The sequence below is a fragment of the Callithrix jacchus genome, chromosome 7 (genome assembly GCF_049354715.1).
Source record: "Callithrix jacchus isolate 240 chromosome 7, calJac240_pri, whole genome shotgun sequence".
Classification (NCBI taxonomy): domain Eukaryota; kingdom Metazoa; phylum Chordata; class Mammalia; order Primates; family Cebidae; genus Callithrix; species Callithrix jacchus.
The window spans coordinates 9454164-9468988 of NC_133508.1; the positions used below are offsets into that span (position 1 = coordinate 9454164).

The window sequence follows — 14825 nt, forward strand, 5'->3', positions numbered from 1 at the left end:
TTAATTTTCTGAATATTATAATATTTCCATAATTGTATACTTTTATAAAGATTGCAATATGTTTGATTTATTTTTCTTTCTAAATAAAATTTCACTTTCTAACTCATTTTATACTTTTTGTTTGAGATGAAGTCTTGCTTTGTAGCCCAGGCTGGAGTACAGTGGCATGATCTCGGCTCACTGCAACCTCCACCTCCCAGGTTCAAATGATTGTCCTGCCTCAGTCCCCCAAGTAGCTTGGACTACAGACATACATCACCATGCCTGGCTCATTTTTTGCATTTGTAGTAGAGACCAGGTTTCACCACGTTGGCCAGGCTGGTCTCGTAATCCTGACCTCAGGTGATCCGCCTGCCTTGGGCTCCCAAAGTGCTGGGATCACAGTCAATAGCCATGCGCCAGGCCTGTGCTTTTGCTATGTTGTCATTTTAAAGGGGCTCTTCAAAATTGTGTGTTTCTGGCCCTACCAAACAAGATTCATCCACAGTGCAAAGTAACATTTGTGACTAAGTACTGCTTCATTTTCAAACAATATATGGAGAAAATGGAGTTACTTCACTCGCGCTTTTTACTTCACTGCTTTACGGCTCCTGAAACATGCCATTGCAGTTCCCCCAAATAGATGACACTGTGTTAAACCCTCTTTATTTTTTTAAGAAAAGTAAAGGCAAAATTACTAAAGTACAGATCTCTTTAAATAAGTAAAGCAACAAAAATGAGGACATGAGACGTACTTATTTCAGTTAATATGGAATTCACAAATAAAGATCTGCAAAAATAAGAGAAAAAATTACTTCCCAAGTTATTGTGCTTGGAGGGATATGGATGGCAGACTCAATGGGAAAAAAAAACAAGGAGAGATGAGAGCCGTTTTCAATCCCCTCAGAGCCAAACTGGACCTCTCAAATCATCCTCACCTTGGGAGGATGGACTTGCTGTCCCTGGCCAGATGCATAGCCGTGCAGATGTGGGAACACAGCACAGCAGTGCAGATGTGGGAACACAGCACAGCACTAACATGAGGCATTTGGAGACTAGCAGGGTCACTTTCCTGTGAAGTCAGATTGAAGTTTCTGGTTGACATAAAAGTTGTATCTAGATAGAATGGCTTTTGTGGACCATGCCATGGAATTTAACTAGATGGCTGCTTCCCATGGTGGGGCTTTTAAGAGTAGTTAAAAGAGTTACATGCTGTGACTATAACAGGAACTTCTGCTTTGGTCCAAGCCAACAAATTGATTTTCGTATTAAATAATAAACTGAATATGATATTTTTAAAGTGAATATGATATATTGTAGCATCACTGCTGGAACTTACCAAGAACACTAATGTGTGTTTTTCTATAAAGATTTTTTTTTCAAGTGTAATTCTCTTTTATGAGCTACTTAACCCACCATATGCTTGAGATAATCAACACTATTAAATGCTCAACGGTGAAAGCATCTTAGGAAAATATCAAGTGGAGCTAAAACATAAGAAGAAAAAGAAGAGGGTGACAAGAAGAAAGATAGAGGGTGGAAAAAGGAGAAAAATGTGGCTGTCTCTGCAAGCTTTATAATATCACAGAGGAAATAGAGATAAAGCTCCATGAAGACACATCAGCAAACCATACACGATTAACCCATAATACGGACATTCTACAGGCATTGATCAGTGGAGAACACAGCCTCTCTATCATTCTGATTATCAGGTTTCAAAGAGAACCTGATCAATTTGTCAGCTGGTAGACTATGTTTTTTAAAATAACAGATCATTGACATATTTACGTCATTCAAAAAATGTTTCCATTACGTCAGTGAAATTCTATAACACTTCAAACCTTCTCAAAGTCTACATTTTAAAAAATTACCAGTAGTAGGTTTGATAAGAGTTACTGCATTCTGTTAAATATGCACTAATTACATAAGTTAATAAAAAAATTAACTTATTAGGATAGGAATTTCAAATTAAACTGTAAATCTTTATTTGCAAAATATAAAATTGTATATGTTTGTAATTGGGATCAGCCTTGCACAAATATTAATTATAATAACAATTCAATATAGAAAAATGTAACAGAGCTGCATGGGCAAAATTAAAATATTTTATTTTCAATGTATATATTTCTTTCATAGAAGGAATTACAAAACAATAAGAATGTTTTGAGGAAAGATTACATTAAGATAAAACCTATGGAGAAATAAAATTGGAATACAAGTTCAAAGAGGAAAAGGAATCATGTCCAATTTCCTGCAATTGAAGAGCTTGTTTGTGTATTTCTTTTAATAGGCAATAGTCAGTATCAAACCACTTCATAATTAGCATTCTACTGACTACATTTCCTAGAACAAGTTCATAGTTTAATTTTCATCTGTCCGTAGTATCCCAAAATTTGCATCATTTGCAACCATTTCAGCATAGGAAGGAAAATGTTGTACGCCCATTAAAAACAACTGAGAGCTTGTATTTTGCAAAACAGCAGGATAGAACAGTGGCAAACATTTGGAGATCAATGTTCTAAAGCATCCTGAAACATCCGCTCCCCAGCAGAACTGCCTGAAAATTCAGGTACTTTCTCTTCATTGGAACAGCTTTGTCACTTCTCCCAAAACAGTAATCGATGAGAAAAATAGCTTCGTTATATATTTCTATGATGGACTATGTATTATTTTGTTGAATTAAGTAACAATTCATCACTATTTTAAATGATTTTCTTTCTTGAAGCTATTATTTCTGATGAAGTTCACTTTGTTGAGATTTAGAAAACCCACTCAGATGGAATGTTTAAACTTTTATTTAATAATATGCTTTATATACAAGTTTTAACAGTAATCTGACAGCATTTTTAAAATTTCTATTGATTGATTGATTGATTGATTTTAGAGACAGTGTCTCTATCATCCAGGCTGGAGTGCAGTGGCCCCATCCCAGCTCACTACAACTTCAACTTCCTCCTCTTAGGTTCAAGCGACTCTCCTACCTCAGCTTCCTGAGTAGCTGGGATGACAGACATGCACTACCACACCCCGCTAATTTTTGTATTTTTAGTAGAGATGGGGTGTCACCAGGTTGGCCGGGCTGGTCTTGAACTCCTGACCTCAAGTGATCCACGTGCCTGGACCTCCTAAACTGCTGGGATTATGGGATCGAGTCACTGCATCTGGCCTGAAAACACCATTCTTAGCATCCAGTAATCTTACAACATTTTAACAGACACACACACAGGCACACACACACTTAAGGGGCTTTAACTTTGACCTCATTAGAAATATATTAGGAGTTATTATTTTAAATATTAGTTTCATTAAACATCCGAAAGAAAATAAATTAAATTACGATAGCTGATTGAAACTTGCAGTACATAGTGCATAGATGTAACCATCTGGACTCAAACTAGGAGGAGGAAAAATACAATCTTAACTGATATGCTCTAGTCTTAACAGATGTTTCCAACCCCACATGGAGGGTACAAATCTCTCAAAATAACGCAACGTGCCCAGGAGCAACATTAGAATTATCAGCAACACATTGCTGTTCACTAACCCTAATGAAAGTTTAAATACAGACAATGTCAGAAGTGCCTTCAGAATGGGAGAGGATTGTAATTTACTCCTCAGGTTTTTTTCCTGTATGTGGTAGGTGCCTAGTAAATATGTGTAAATGCAGCTGTACCTACGGTTATGTGAAGAAGAAATTCCCTTATCCTGAAACTAAGGCAGAAGGTCGTGTGTGCATTCACGTGTGCTAGCCATTCTAAATCAAAGGCATGTCACCCCTGCTAAAGCCCCCCCATCAGGAGCACTCAGCATTCCTTCTCTCAGCGGAAATCTAGAATAACATTTCTCTCTTCAAAAGCATTCCGTTCTTTCTTGCCCATGCACAGCCAAGTGGCCTTTCGATCCGACCCTCCATCCAGCTCCTTTGCCTGCAGGTAACTTTTTCTTACTTCAGGTGTGATGAATAACCCAGCAGTCCTCTTTGCCTTTAATTATCACCCGAAGTATTTAAAAGGGAAAACTGAAAGGCATCAATGAAACGGGGGGAACGAGGACATAGGACAAAAGCAATCATGAATAAAGACTGACATTGCTGTGCGTGGAACAGTGGCTGTTTACACTGGCTTTGGTGGGTGCCTCTTCTCTACGGCAGGAATGAAGCAAAAAGTGAAAACATACTTACTCCCCAGAGTGACAGAGTCCTGGCCTGGGAGCTGAAGTGTGACACATGAATCAGTCTCTGTTTCCGGCTAACAGGACTGGAGAAGCAGACATCACCTGGAGATCGGGTGTGGAACCCCAGGCTAAGTGAGCTGAGAGGTGCAAGGATCTTGGACGGAAAATTAGAATCCCCCTTTTTTTGTTGCTTTTTTGGGACACAGTTTTGCCCTGTCTCCCAGGCTGGAGTGCAGTGGTGCGATCTCGGCTGCAACCTTTACCTCCCTGGTTCAAGTGATTCTCCTGCCTCAGCCTTCCGAGTAGCTGGGATTACAGGCACCTGCCACCACGCCCAGCTAATTTTTGTATTTTTAGTAGAGACGGGGTTTCACCATGTTGGTCAGGCTGGTCTTGAACTCCTGAGCTCAAGTGATCCACCCACCTCGGCCTCCCGAAATGTTGAGATTACAGGCATGAGCCACCACACCCAGCCTTGGAATGCCTATTTTTAAAAAATCATGGACATCTAAGGAAAATAAAATGCAGGCTCCAAGTTTTTGAATTAAAGGGGTTTTAGAGCCTGCTAAGTTGACTGACTTGATTCATCCAGAGGTCAGGTTACCTTAATGGTGTGTCCACAGTGGAGTTGCCAGGCTCTCTGATGGGGAACCCACTTCTCCTAACTTCCCCATGGGAGGAGGTGGGGGGTGAGGAGTTCAGGCTGGGAGGCTCCGATGAAGGTCTGCACTCTAAAAGAGGATGCGTTCAAGAATATGGGCCAAAGGGTTCCAAATGCGCTGCGGTCTCAAAACCGTGATCATTTATTGCAGAAACAGGCTGAGGAAAACGAGGGTTCAAATGGAAAATCAGAGCGATTAGGAGAACCGCGGAGGCTCACACCAAACGGGCTTTGTTTTGTTCTGCAATGAGCCAGGTGCTCGGAAAAGGGCCCCAGCCTTGAAGTAGGGGGAGAAAGGGCCTCGGGGAGGGTCGGAGGGTGGAGGGATGAGAACGAGAAGGGAGTGGCAAGGACAGGGTGCAAGGGTCTTAAGAGAATCGAGAGAATCTTCAGCACAGTAAGCGAGCATAGGGCCTGCAAACTGCTTTCCAAGGGACACTCCCAGCGCACAGCCAGGCGGGTCTCAGCGCGAAGGAGAAAAGGGGCTGTGTTCCAGGGGCAGGTCTTTGGAGGAGAAAGTCCAGCGATCCTTGGGCAGTGAGAGCGGAGCCCTTCATCTTTCCAGAAAGGGTCCATTTATCTATGCTGGATCCTTAGAGCAAACTTCTCTCTCAGAACCTCTTCTCAATCTATCCAGGGTCCATCTCTGAATCTGACAGGTGGCCCCAGACCAACCCAGCTGTGGGAATTATTCTACGCTGTGTTCCAACAGAGCCCAGGACTTACCCCTAGTGCTGAGGTCCTGGGGTAGGAGCGCTGTTTTGGCTCCATCAGAAGCCATCTGTGTGTGTGGAGGGAGAGTTGCTCAGTTTCCCCAGCAGCAGTTACCTCCTGCGTAAAGTCAGGGCGAATTTCTAAGCCCTTCTCTAGCTTTAAGTTTTGATGCTATGACTAAGAGGACTTTTGTTTTGTTTGATTTGGTTTTTCAAAATGAGTTGTGTGTAAATTTTTTACTATGTCAGAGTCCAGCAGAAAAGAAACCAACCGAAGGGGGATCTTCTGTGACTGTTTCTAGTTAGCATTTAATGCAAATGGAGACCCAGGGCTTTCCTTCCCAGAGACCCAGGATCAGGGCTGGCCCAGCCATGGGCATAGTGATGCTGAAGAGAAGGAGGTGGACTCTGAGCCCCTCCAATGCAGTTTCAGGCCTGTCTCCAAAATGTGCAACGTTGGAGCTTTGGGAAAACCACTCACATTTTGCACCTCAATATTTTTATCTATAAAATGTAAATAAACTGTGCACCTACCTAGAAGGAATATTGTAAAACCAAAATGAGGTATTGCACAGAAATGGGTAGAAAAAGGGTCTGGCTCATGGTAGGTTCTCCACGCCTCTGATGATTGCATGCAAACACCTGGAAGACGGGAGTTCACACGGTGCACTGAGCACATTGAGGCCAGAGAGCACTCAAGCAAGGCCAGGAGCAAGAAACAGCATGGTGAATCATGGGTAAGCCTGGTGGGAGATGAGTGACACTCGGATGTCCAGGGGACATTCCTAGTGTGCAGCCAGGCGGGACCCAAAGTGAAGGAGAGAAATGGAGAGAGTGGCTTTGCTTCTCACAAGGGTGACCTGGCACCCCAGACTTGACTAGTCAACCCTCCACATCACCCTCTGCCTTCCCCCCTGTCTGGCTATAGTAATTGGAGGAAAGGTAAGCACGTTACACAAGCCCAAGGTGGCTGTCCACTGCAGGGCCACAATGCCACGTTACACAACCCCAAGGTGGCTGTCCACTGCAGGGCCACAATGCCACGTTACACAACCCCAAGGTGGCTGTCCACGGCAGGGCCACAATGCCATGTCCCGATAAGAAGCTGCCCTGTGATTTTCTGAAATTTCCAAACTGAAACTCAGAAGTCCTGGCCAGGCACAGTGGCTCATGTCTGCAATCCCAGCACTTTGGGAGGCCAAGGTGGGAAGATCACTTGAGGTCAGGAGTTCAAAACCAGCATATCCAACATGGTGAATCCCATCTCTACTGAAAAAGAAAGAAAAAAAAAAAAACTAAAAAAATGAGCCCGGCTTTGTGGCACATGCTGGTAGTCCCAGCTACTCAGGAGGCTGAAGCAAGAGAATTGCTTGAACCCAGGATGTGGAGGCTGCAGTGAGAAGAGATCCAGACTGGGTGACACAGAGAGACTCCATCTCAAAAAAAGGAAAAAAAGAAAAGAAGCCCTTTCAGGAGATCAAAGATGTTGGCAGGTCCAAACCAATGTAGTTTTGCAGAAAATCCAGAAATCAAAATCGGAGTAATCAATCAGCATGTCGTTCCTGTTGGCATCCGACCGTTCCTAACGTCAGCGCCTCTCCCAGCCCGCTCCTTTCCTAACCCTTACATGATTCGGTTTGAGTTATATGCAGCAGAGACTTGCCTAGCACACCTCCTCCTGCAGGCCCACTCTTGGCCTAATACCACCACTACTAAAACTCATAACACTCTGTTTCAACACAGAAATAGAAATACAGACAAAAGTATGTTGTTTGACTCCCTCCATCTCTATGCACTGGGTAGCATAATGTGGAACTGTATACGATGAAGTATATACGAGGTCCAAGCGACGCTTCATTCCAACACATTGGACTTGATTTCGAGTGCTCAATGCCAGCTATGATGCCAGCTTCGACCCCTGGGTTACTCCTCAGCACTGCCTCTTCTCACTGTTCCGATTTTAGCACTTAGCTGACTTGAAACCCTTTTACATGACAGATAAATAAGATTCTCCAAACATGTTTAGTTCAGCTTCCTGAAAGTATAGAAATATGATTTCCTAATACTGGGCATCAGATTCAAAACACCAACCAGTGAGAACAGAATCTCCCTATGGACCCCTGTTTAATTAATTCTACTGGTTTCCTGGTAGGAAAAGTCTTAGGCAGCACAATTTTAGCAATTTACCTGAAGTATCCAGATGGGGGGGGAAAGTGGCAATGATCTGACTGAAAACAGGTAGCAATCTCCCAAAACACTAATCATCCCTCCAACTTGATATTCTGGCCTCCCGAAAATCCTCTCTTAGACACACTGTGCAGCCCTCCAGATGAAGCAGGAATTCAACTTGTCAACATGTCAATCTTTACGTACAAAGATGATTGGAAATAAATAATTATTTTACCCTGAACATATGAAGATATTACAAAAAGCAGATATTTTTCTTTACGTAGGGGCTACGGGAAGAGAAAAAAAACTAAAATCATTCCATTTTATGTCTGGCATATTAAAATGTGCATGCTTAAATTAATGTGGGGTAAAAAATAAAAGACACACACACACACACACACACACACACACACACACACACACACACATATTTTTTGAGATGGAGTTTTGCTTCTGTTGCCCAGGCTGGAGTGAAATAGTGCTGTCCCGGCTCACTGCAACCTCTGCCTTCAAGATTCAAGCGATTCTCCTGCCTCAGCCTCCCGAGTAGCTGGGATTACAGGTACACACCACCATGCCCGGCTAATTTTTGTATTTTTAGTAGAGACTGGGTTTCATCCTGTTGGCCAGACTGGTCTCAAACTCCTGACCTCAGGTGATCCACCTGCCTCTGCCTCCCAAAGTGATGAGATTACAGGTGTGAACCACCTCACCCGGCCAAAAGACAAAAATATTAAGGAAATAATTCACCCTTGAAACTATATGCTGAAACCATTTTTTTCCTACATTTTTCTAAAGAGATCAACAATGACACAGGAAAGTGCTTTGACGTGATCACCAAACTAGAAATTGATGTCGGTGGTATCCTTTCTAAAATGACTAAGACTAACTTAATTACCATGATTTTAAAATTCTTATTTCTTCTATATTTATCATAGACTATTATTCCTAGTGCCTGCCTAGACCCTATTATTAGAACTTAATCAGCAAGCTTCCCTCCAAATTAGGCAGTATATCCCATTCATTTCCAGCAGATACATACAATCAAAATGGGTCACATTGTGCAGCTTATTGCTTAGCTTATAACAAATGTTTCTATCTGTAGGCAGCAATTATGATTTAGAAACAGAGCCGCAGAGTACATAACAGCAAATCACTGAAATTAATTAAATAACCCTTCAGCTCATTTCTTGGAATAAAAGTTTAACATGAACTCTGTGGGTAACATTAATTGCTTGAAAATGAAGAAAAGAATATTTTTATAAAGAATAATGTACAGCATTAAATAAGGTATTGTTTCCATTAAAGTGAACTTAATTAAGTAATAAAAATTAATTCAAAGATTTTGTTTCCTTTTAAGAGGGAATCTTCCTGTTTCTTCAGTATATTAACAGATGGAAGGAATAAACTAAAATAAATATGGATTCCACAGTGTTTAGATACAACTTAACCATGGCATATCACTGTCTGGTCAAATATTTGTGGTGCCGATCAGAGTACAGACTTGAGGATACTCCTTTAAATAAACAACCTCTTATCTAAATCTCGGAGGCCTGCAAAATTAAGTTTGGGATTTCCCAGCAGCAGGGAGCAGGCTTCCTACAAGCGTTTGGACTTGCATCTGCACTTGGGGCCAGGAATCTCTCGAGCCTGGCCTGCTGGACGCAGATGTCACTAATGTCCTTCTTCCTTCCTCAGTAACATCAGAGGCTGCCGAGCAGCGGTGCTCTGCTTTGGGCCATCAGAGATCCGTAAATTAGGTTTATCGTGCAGGATGCAAGCTTGAACTGGTATGTATCAGTCGCACTAAGCCATGTGAGTTGTTCTCAGTTCCTACCGCTCCTTCTGCTATAACTACTGATGTGCAATTTCTAAAGTTCATCTTTAGAGCACACAGCATGGAGTCCGAGCTCCTTCAGATGACTTCTCCCCCTCACACTCCTCACACCACCATTTCCAGCAGGCAGTCGGCATCTAGGTTCTGAGGTGGACATGTAAAGCCTCAATGTCTCTGGTTTCCTGGGACGGTCTTCTCTTTTGATGTCCAAATCATGAAACGAACAAGCCTTGGAGGACCAGTGCTTAGGGCGGGGCTCTGTCAGGTCATCCAAGCACCTCCGTTAAGACTTGCTGAGCAAATGAAATGCATAATCTACCAATTCATTAGGCTCCCTGTGGCTACATCAGCAAAAGTGTGGGGCTGACATGCCATTTTAATACACTTTTGTTGCATTGGGTGCTAACGAAAATGTTCATTTTTAAGTGAAAATACATAAATGTTCTGACTTTTCACAATTTGCTTCTGTAAGGCAATACGGTGGAATACTATTAGTTGGATTTTTATGTAAAATATTAAAAAGGAAGAAAAAACAAAAAGAAAATCATAGTTCTCTAAAAACAAAATAATTCTATTCAGTTACCACCCCTGCTTTCATAAGGAGCCATATATGTACTTCTAGTTCCCCAAGATTGACATTTTTAAAGGTTTTCTGGCTGGGTGTGGTGGCTCACCCCTGTAATCCAAGCACTTTGGAGGCCAAGGCAGGCGGATCACCTGAAGTCGGGAGTTCAAGACCAGACTGACCAGCATGGTGAAACCCCATCTTCAAAAATAAATAAACTAATAATAATAAATAAATAAAAATAAACAGAAATATTGTGTAATATTTATTATTCAATGCAGCCAATGGTCCAGCGTCCAGCTCAATAGCCCATTAGCTCCCTGCATAGTGGTCCCTGCAGCATGTCATGTTGGAAAACGAATACATGTTATATCGCTCCATCACCATCAGAACCTTGGGAGGCCCAAAGAATACTGTGCCCCAGGGCGCCTCGCAGACTGCAGAGCACTTGAATGAAATTATCTCCCCTGAAGCAACCACTGTGGCACCTATGCCATGTGATCCGCCTGTCAAAGACACTTGTGTTTCATTAGGAGTCAAGGATAAAGTTGGCAATGGACTGAGAGGTGTTTGTGTGCAGCGTGCAGTGATAAATAGGAGTGAAGTCATTAACATTTTGTCACCTGGATGATCAGCGATTAGCTGCTAGATGCTTTTGAAGCAACCGTTTTTTGTATGTCATAGGTCTTGGTGAAAACAATCTCACTGATATGATCAGTGAGCAGATCTTTAGAAAATGAAATGGGAATCCCATCAGTGAGTTGCACACACGACCTTTGTAGCACAGAAGGGAGGCATAAACTTGATGTTTTGCACCGAGATATTTGTGATGGTGCCAGGCGTTCAGAGCTGTCACTCATTTCCATAAAACCCCACGTTTTTCTTACAAATAGATGGGCCAAAGCAGCATGTTCATTGTTTGTAGAATACTTGTCATTGTTTACATAATACTTGTAATTCCTTCCAGTGATGAGGGATGATGTACGCCGGGAGAGAGAGGATGGAGAGGCCGAACCAAGCAGCTGTGAGGGGTCTCATACAATCGTGCTGCAAACATGGTACCCAAAGGGCTCTCCCACCAGGACTTCTGCACACACAGGCACCTGCTCAATCCTGTCCCAGGGGCAGGTTCTGGGCATTGAGACAAGAAGCGTATGCGAGTGGAAGCTACAACTGTTCCCTCTCTGTTCCCTCCAACTCCAGCTCTAACCACACACCCCATGCCCTGTACAGACACGGAGATGATGTCACCACAGTGGGTGTTTGAACACTGGATCCAGGAGTGGGGACCACCGTCTTTGCGTTGGGCACCTTCCTGATTGAAGTCCCTGTGATGAGATGAAGAAAAGCTTCAAGGGCCAACAGTGGACTTGAAGATTCTGGGCTCACCCACTAACCCATCTCCCTGACCCCCAGAGTCAGATGCCAGTTCCTCGGCTGCCTGCACCAGAGGCACGGGGCTGCCACCACCCACAGGCTCATCAGCCTCAGAGAACCATCCAGATCTGAGAGACCCAAAGTGCAATTCCAGCAGGGAAACCTTTAGAACCAGCCATTATTTAAAACTTCAAAAGTAAACAAATCCCTCAGGAATGCAGGCTGTTTCCTCATCTTCATTTTGGACCTGTCTCCTTGCAGCTTCCTTCTAAGAGAGAAGACCTTCCCACTCCAGCTGTCTCTGCTTTGCCGAGGTTACTCGGTCATTGGTGTCTTGTGCACTTCAATATGGAATTAGCAGCCATGTCTCCTCCAACGTGTACTTACGGAGAATGACAAATGCTTTATGTGAATACAATAAGAAAACGCTTGTGGACCTACAGCGTCTAGCATCCACCCCTGGCGAGTGCAAATTAAGTGGTACAGTTCCCCCAATTTCAATAATTTATTACATCTTTGCTATACAATGAGTAAAGGGGAAAGCCAGTCATTATCCATTTTAATATGTGAACAGGGACTTTAGCAGAGCCATGGGTTGCACAAAACAAAAATGATTGGGGTTGGAGCCCTCAGTGTTCTCAGACGTTTCACCTGAAAGTGATCTTCAGTGCCCACGAGCCCCTGGCAGCAGCAGGAGCCAAGGCACGTATGGCCACCCTCCTAGGAACCTGATATTTAAAATCACCAAGGATTTTACTAAAAAGGAAATCACATGTACAAAAGTAAAATACAAATTCCCTTTTTCTTCTCTCCTCAGAAGTGTCTCGTGATACGGCTGTATTCACTTCTCTGGTGGTATCTTTAAGACACGTATCACAGGTATCACAGTTGCAGCTGTGGAGCCTTCTTTCGGTGGTGCTGTTGGTCTGCAGTGCTCGCTAGTCGTGAGTGAGCCCGTCTTTCCCAGTGAAGGTGTGGGGGCTCCTCCTGTGTTTGCGCCCATGCACTGTGGCTGTAAGTGCACTGCCATAGCCGTTCCCACCTATCCCACTTGGTGTTCCCGTATCTGGTTTTATTCTTAGAGCCCTCCCAAGGTTCTTGGTATGTCCAGAGTGAGTTAACTTGTTGAAAGTCTGTATGCATCTGTTGAAGGTGGCTGATCTCTTTTCTGTAACTATCCCAAAGTTTCCCCATCTACCTCAGGACACGCCTGCATCCTGTGGCCAGTCCATCCAGAAAGCCTATGGAGGTGGCTGCCAGCTTAATGAATTGCATCCTCATAACAAGGGAAAGCTCGATGTTGGAAAAATTAATATATTTTCCATCATCAAGGTCTACACTGTACCAGATTGTGTTTGCCTAGTGGCTCGGATTGATATTAATGTTTGAGTAAAACTAATTAAATATGAAAGAGAAAGTTGAAAATGATCAGCATGAAAACTGACTCACTGGACAGATCTCAAGTCAAACGCATCCCAAGAAGATGTTTCTGCACTGACCATTTCTAACTATCTAGCATGGACTGAAGTATCAAGGTAGCAAGGGTGAAGCTATTTTTTTCAGATTAAAAAAAGAAATCTGTGATAATATTGCCCACCCCTACCCTAAATATTTTGCTACTGAAGAAAATATTTTACCTATAATAAAACATTCAGGCTGGGCATAGTGGCTCATGCCTGTAATCCCAGCATTTTGGGAAGCCGAGGCAGTCAGATCACAAGGTCAGGAGATCAAGACCATACTGGCTAATATGGTGAAACCCTCTCTACCAAAAATACAAAAAATTAGCCAGGCTTGGTGGCACATGCCTATAGTCCCAGCTACTTGGGAGACTGAGGCAGGAGAATCACTTGAACTTAGGAGGCAGAGGTTGCAGTGAGCTGAGACTGCGCCACTGCACTCCCTGTGGGCAACAGAGAGCGACTCCATCTCAGAAAAAGAAAAGAAATTCAGGTGAACATTTTTATGCAAAAGGGTCAGAGAATCTTAACCTAAATCATCTAAGTGTAATTTAAATTTCTTATTCTTTCTGTAGATGAGTCAAGAAATGTATCCTTGATTCTGAACTTATTAGAGCCATATAGCCAATCATAAAAACAATATGCCTCTCTCAACATTTTTACCAAAAAGGAGCAGGTTGAGGAGAGTGGACCCAGGCCTAGCCCTCCTGGGCAAACCGGGCAGATTCTGTTCAGAAGACATCTTTTTAAAAATAGCAGCAAGAGTTTCCCTTTTCATTTAAACATTGCTTTACCTACCCTCCGCTAACAGCCTGTTAAAATACCTTCCAAGTGACTGACATATTTGCAAAAATTGTTATAGTTCTGAGGCTCGTGGGAGGCCCCAACTGAGAAAACAATATGTGTCTGTCTTTGAGATAGAGCCTGAACTGAAGTCTCAGACCCAACACTGGAAGGCACCCAGGGAATAGGGGTGGCCCTGCTGGGAAGTGCCATTTCCTGCCCATATTCTCTCTCACCTGAAAGAGACGGAACAGCCCAGGGAGCAGGGTTCTCTGGCCCTGCAGGGAGTCTCCTCCTTCATGACCTCATTACATGCCTGTCCCGGAAGCTGAGTCACTTTGCTCCTGATTCGCAGATTCTGGCTTGTGTTCTCTTCATCAGGTCAGGTTTATCTTGATGCCTGTCATGAGGTATTCCTTGAAAGCCAGCATCCCTAAGATTCCTGCCGTTCCTGTTCTATTCCCAGGGGAAATGGACTGTGTTTCAACAACGTGAGGCACCTTTTATTAGGTGGAAGGAAGGAGAAAGCCTGGCTTGTTGACACGCTGCTGTGTCCTATTTTTGTCTGGGCTATGTGACCTTTAACGGAGTAGTGGACCTAGGCCATGTGGGAGAGGCCACCACAGCTTCCCAATGGGAGTGACACAATTCCCTGGGATGTCGGAGCCAGGCTGGCCCTGGAATGGACTCGGACCCAGAGCTGACGTCACAACCCCAGGGTTCACTATTTGTGGGATGAAGGGTTCTTAAATTTCCATCAGGATTGAGGCACTGCGCAGAGACTCCGAGAAAAAAACATGCAATAGAGGCTCGGCTGTTTCACGAACCTACCCTGTGATGGAGGCGAACAGGATTAAAATAGAAATAAGTGCATAAATAGCAATTTGAGGAACCAGACAGTGCATGATAGGAACATGTCAGAAAAAAACAGAACATCGCTGGTGTTCCTTCTGCGCAGGCCAGTACATAGGTGCATGTGGATATTCTACATTCACAATAGTGGTTCCCAATTAAATACACTCATTATTTAGTGATCTAATTAATTTAAATAGTATTAATAAGTATCTGTGCAATCTTAACTTGGACAAGTCACTTACACTCCCTGATC

The 14825-nt window shown here is 43.2% G+C and overlaps 1 long non-coding RNA gene across 2 annotated transcripts in view; it reads right to left on the reverse strand.

The window, feature by feature from the left end:
• LOC128928332 (uncharacterized) overlaps positions 1-14402 on the reverse strand; it is a 28565-nt gene extending 14163 nt beyond the window's left edge. Inside the window, exons 1-2 of one of the 2 annotated variants that reach the window (XR_008473231.2) lie at positions 13954-14402; positions 7714-7889 (exon numbers count right to left, since the gene is read on the reverse strand). This is a non-coding gene — a long non-coding RNA (uncharacterized LOC128928332). Of the gene's footprint in view, positions 1-7713; positions 7932-13953 lie in introns of both variants that reach the window. The other variant, XR_008473232.2, reaches the window with a different exon arrangement.
• Between the last annotated feature and the right edge of the window lie 423 nt (positions 14403-14825).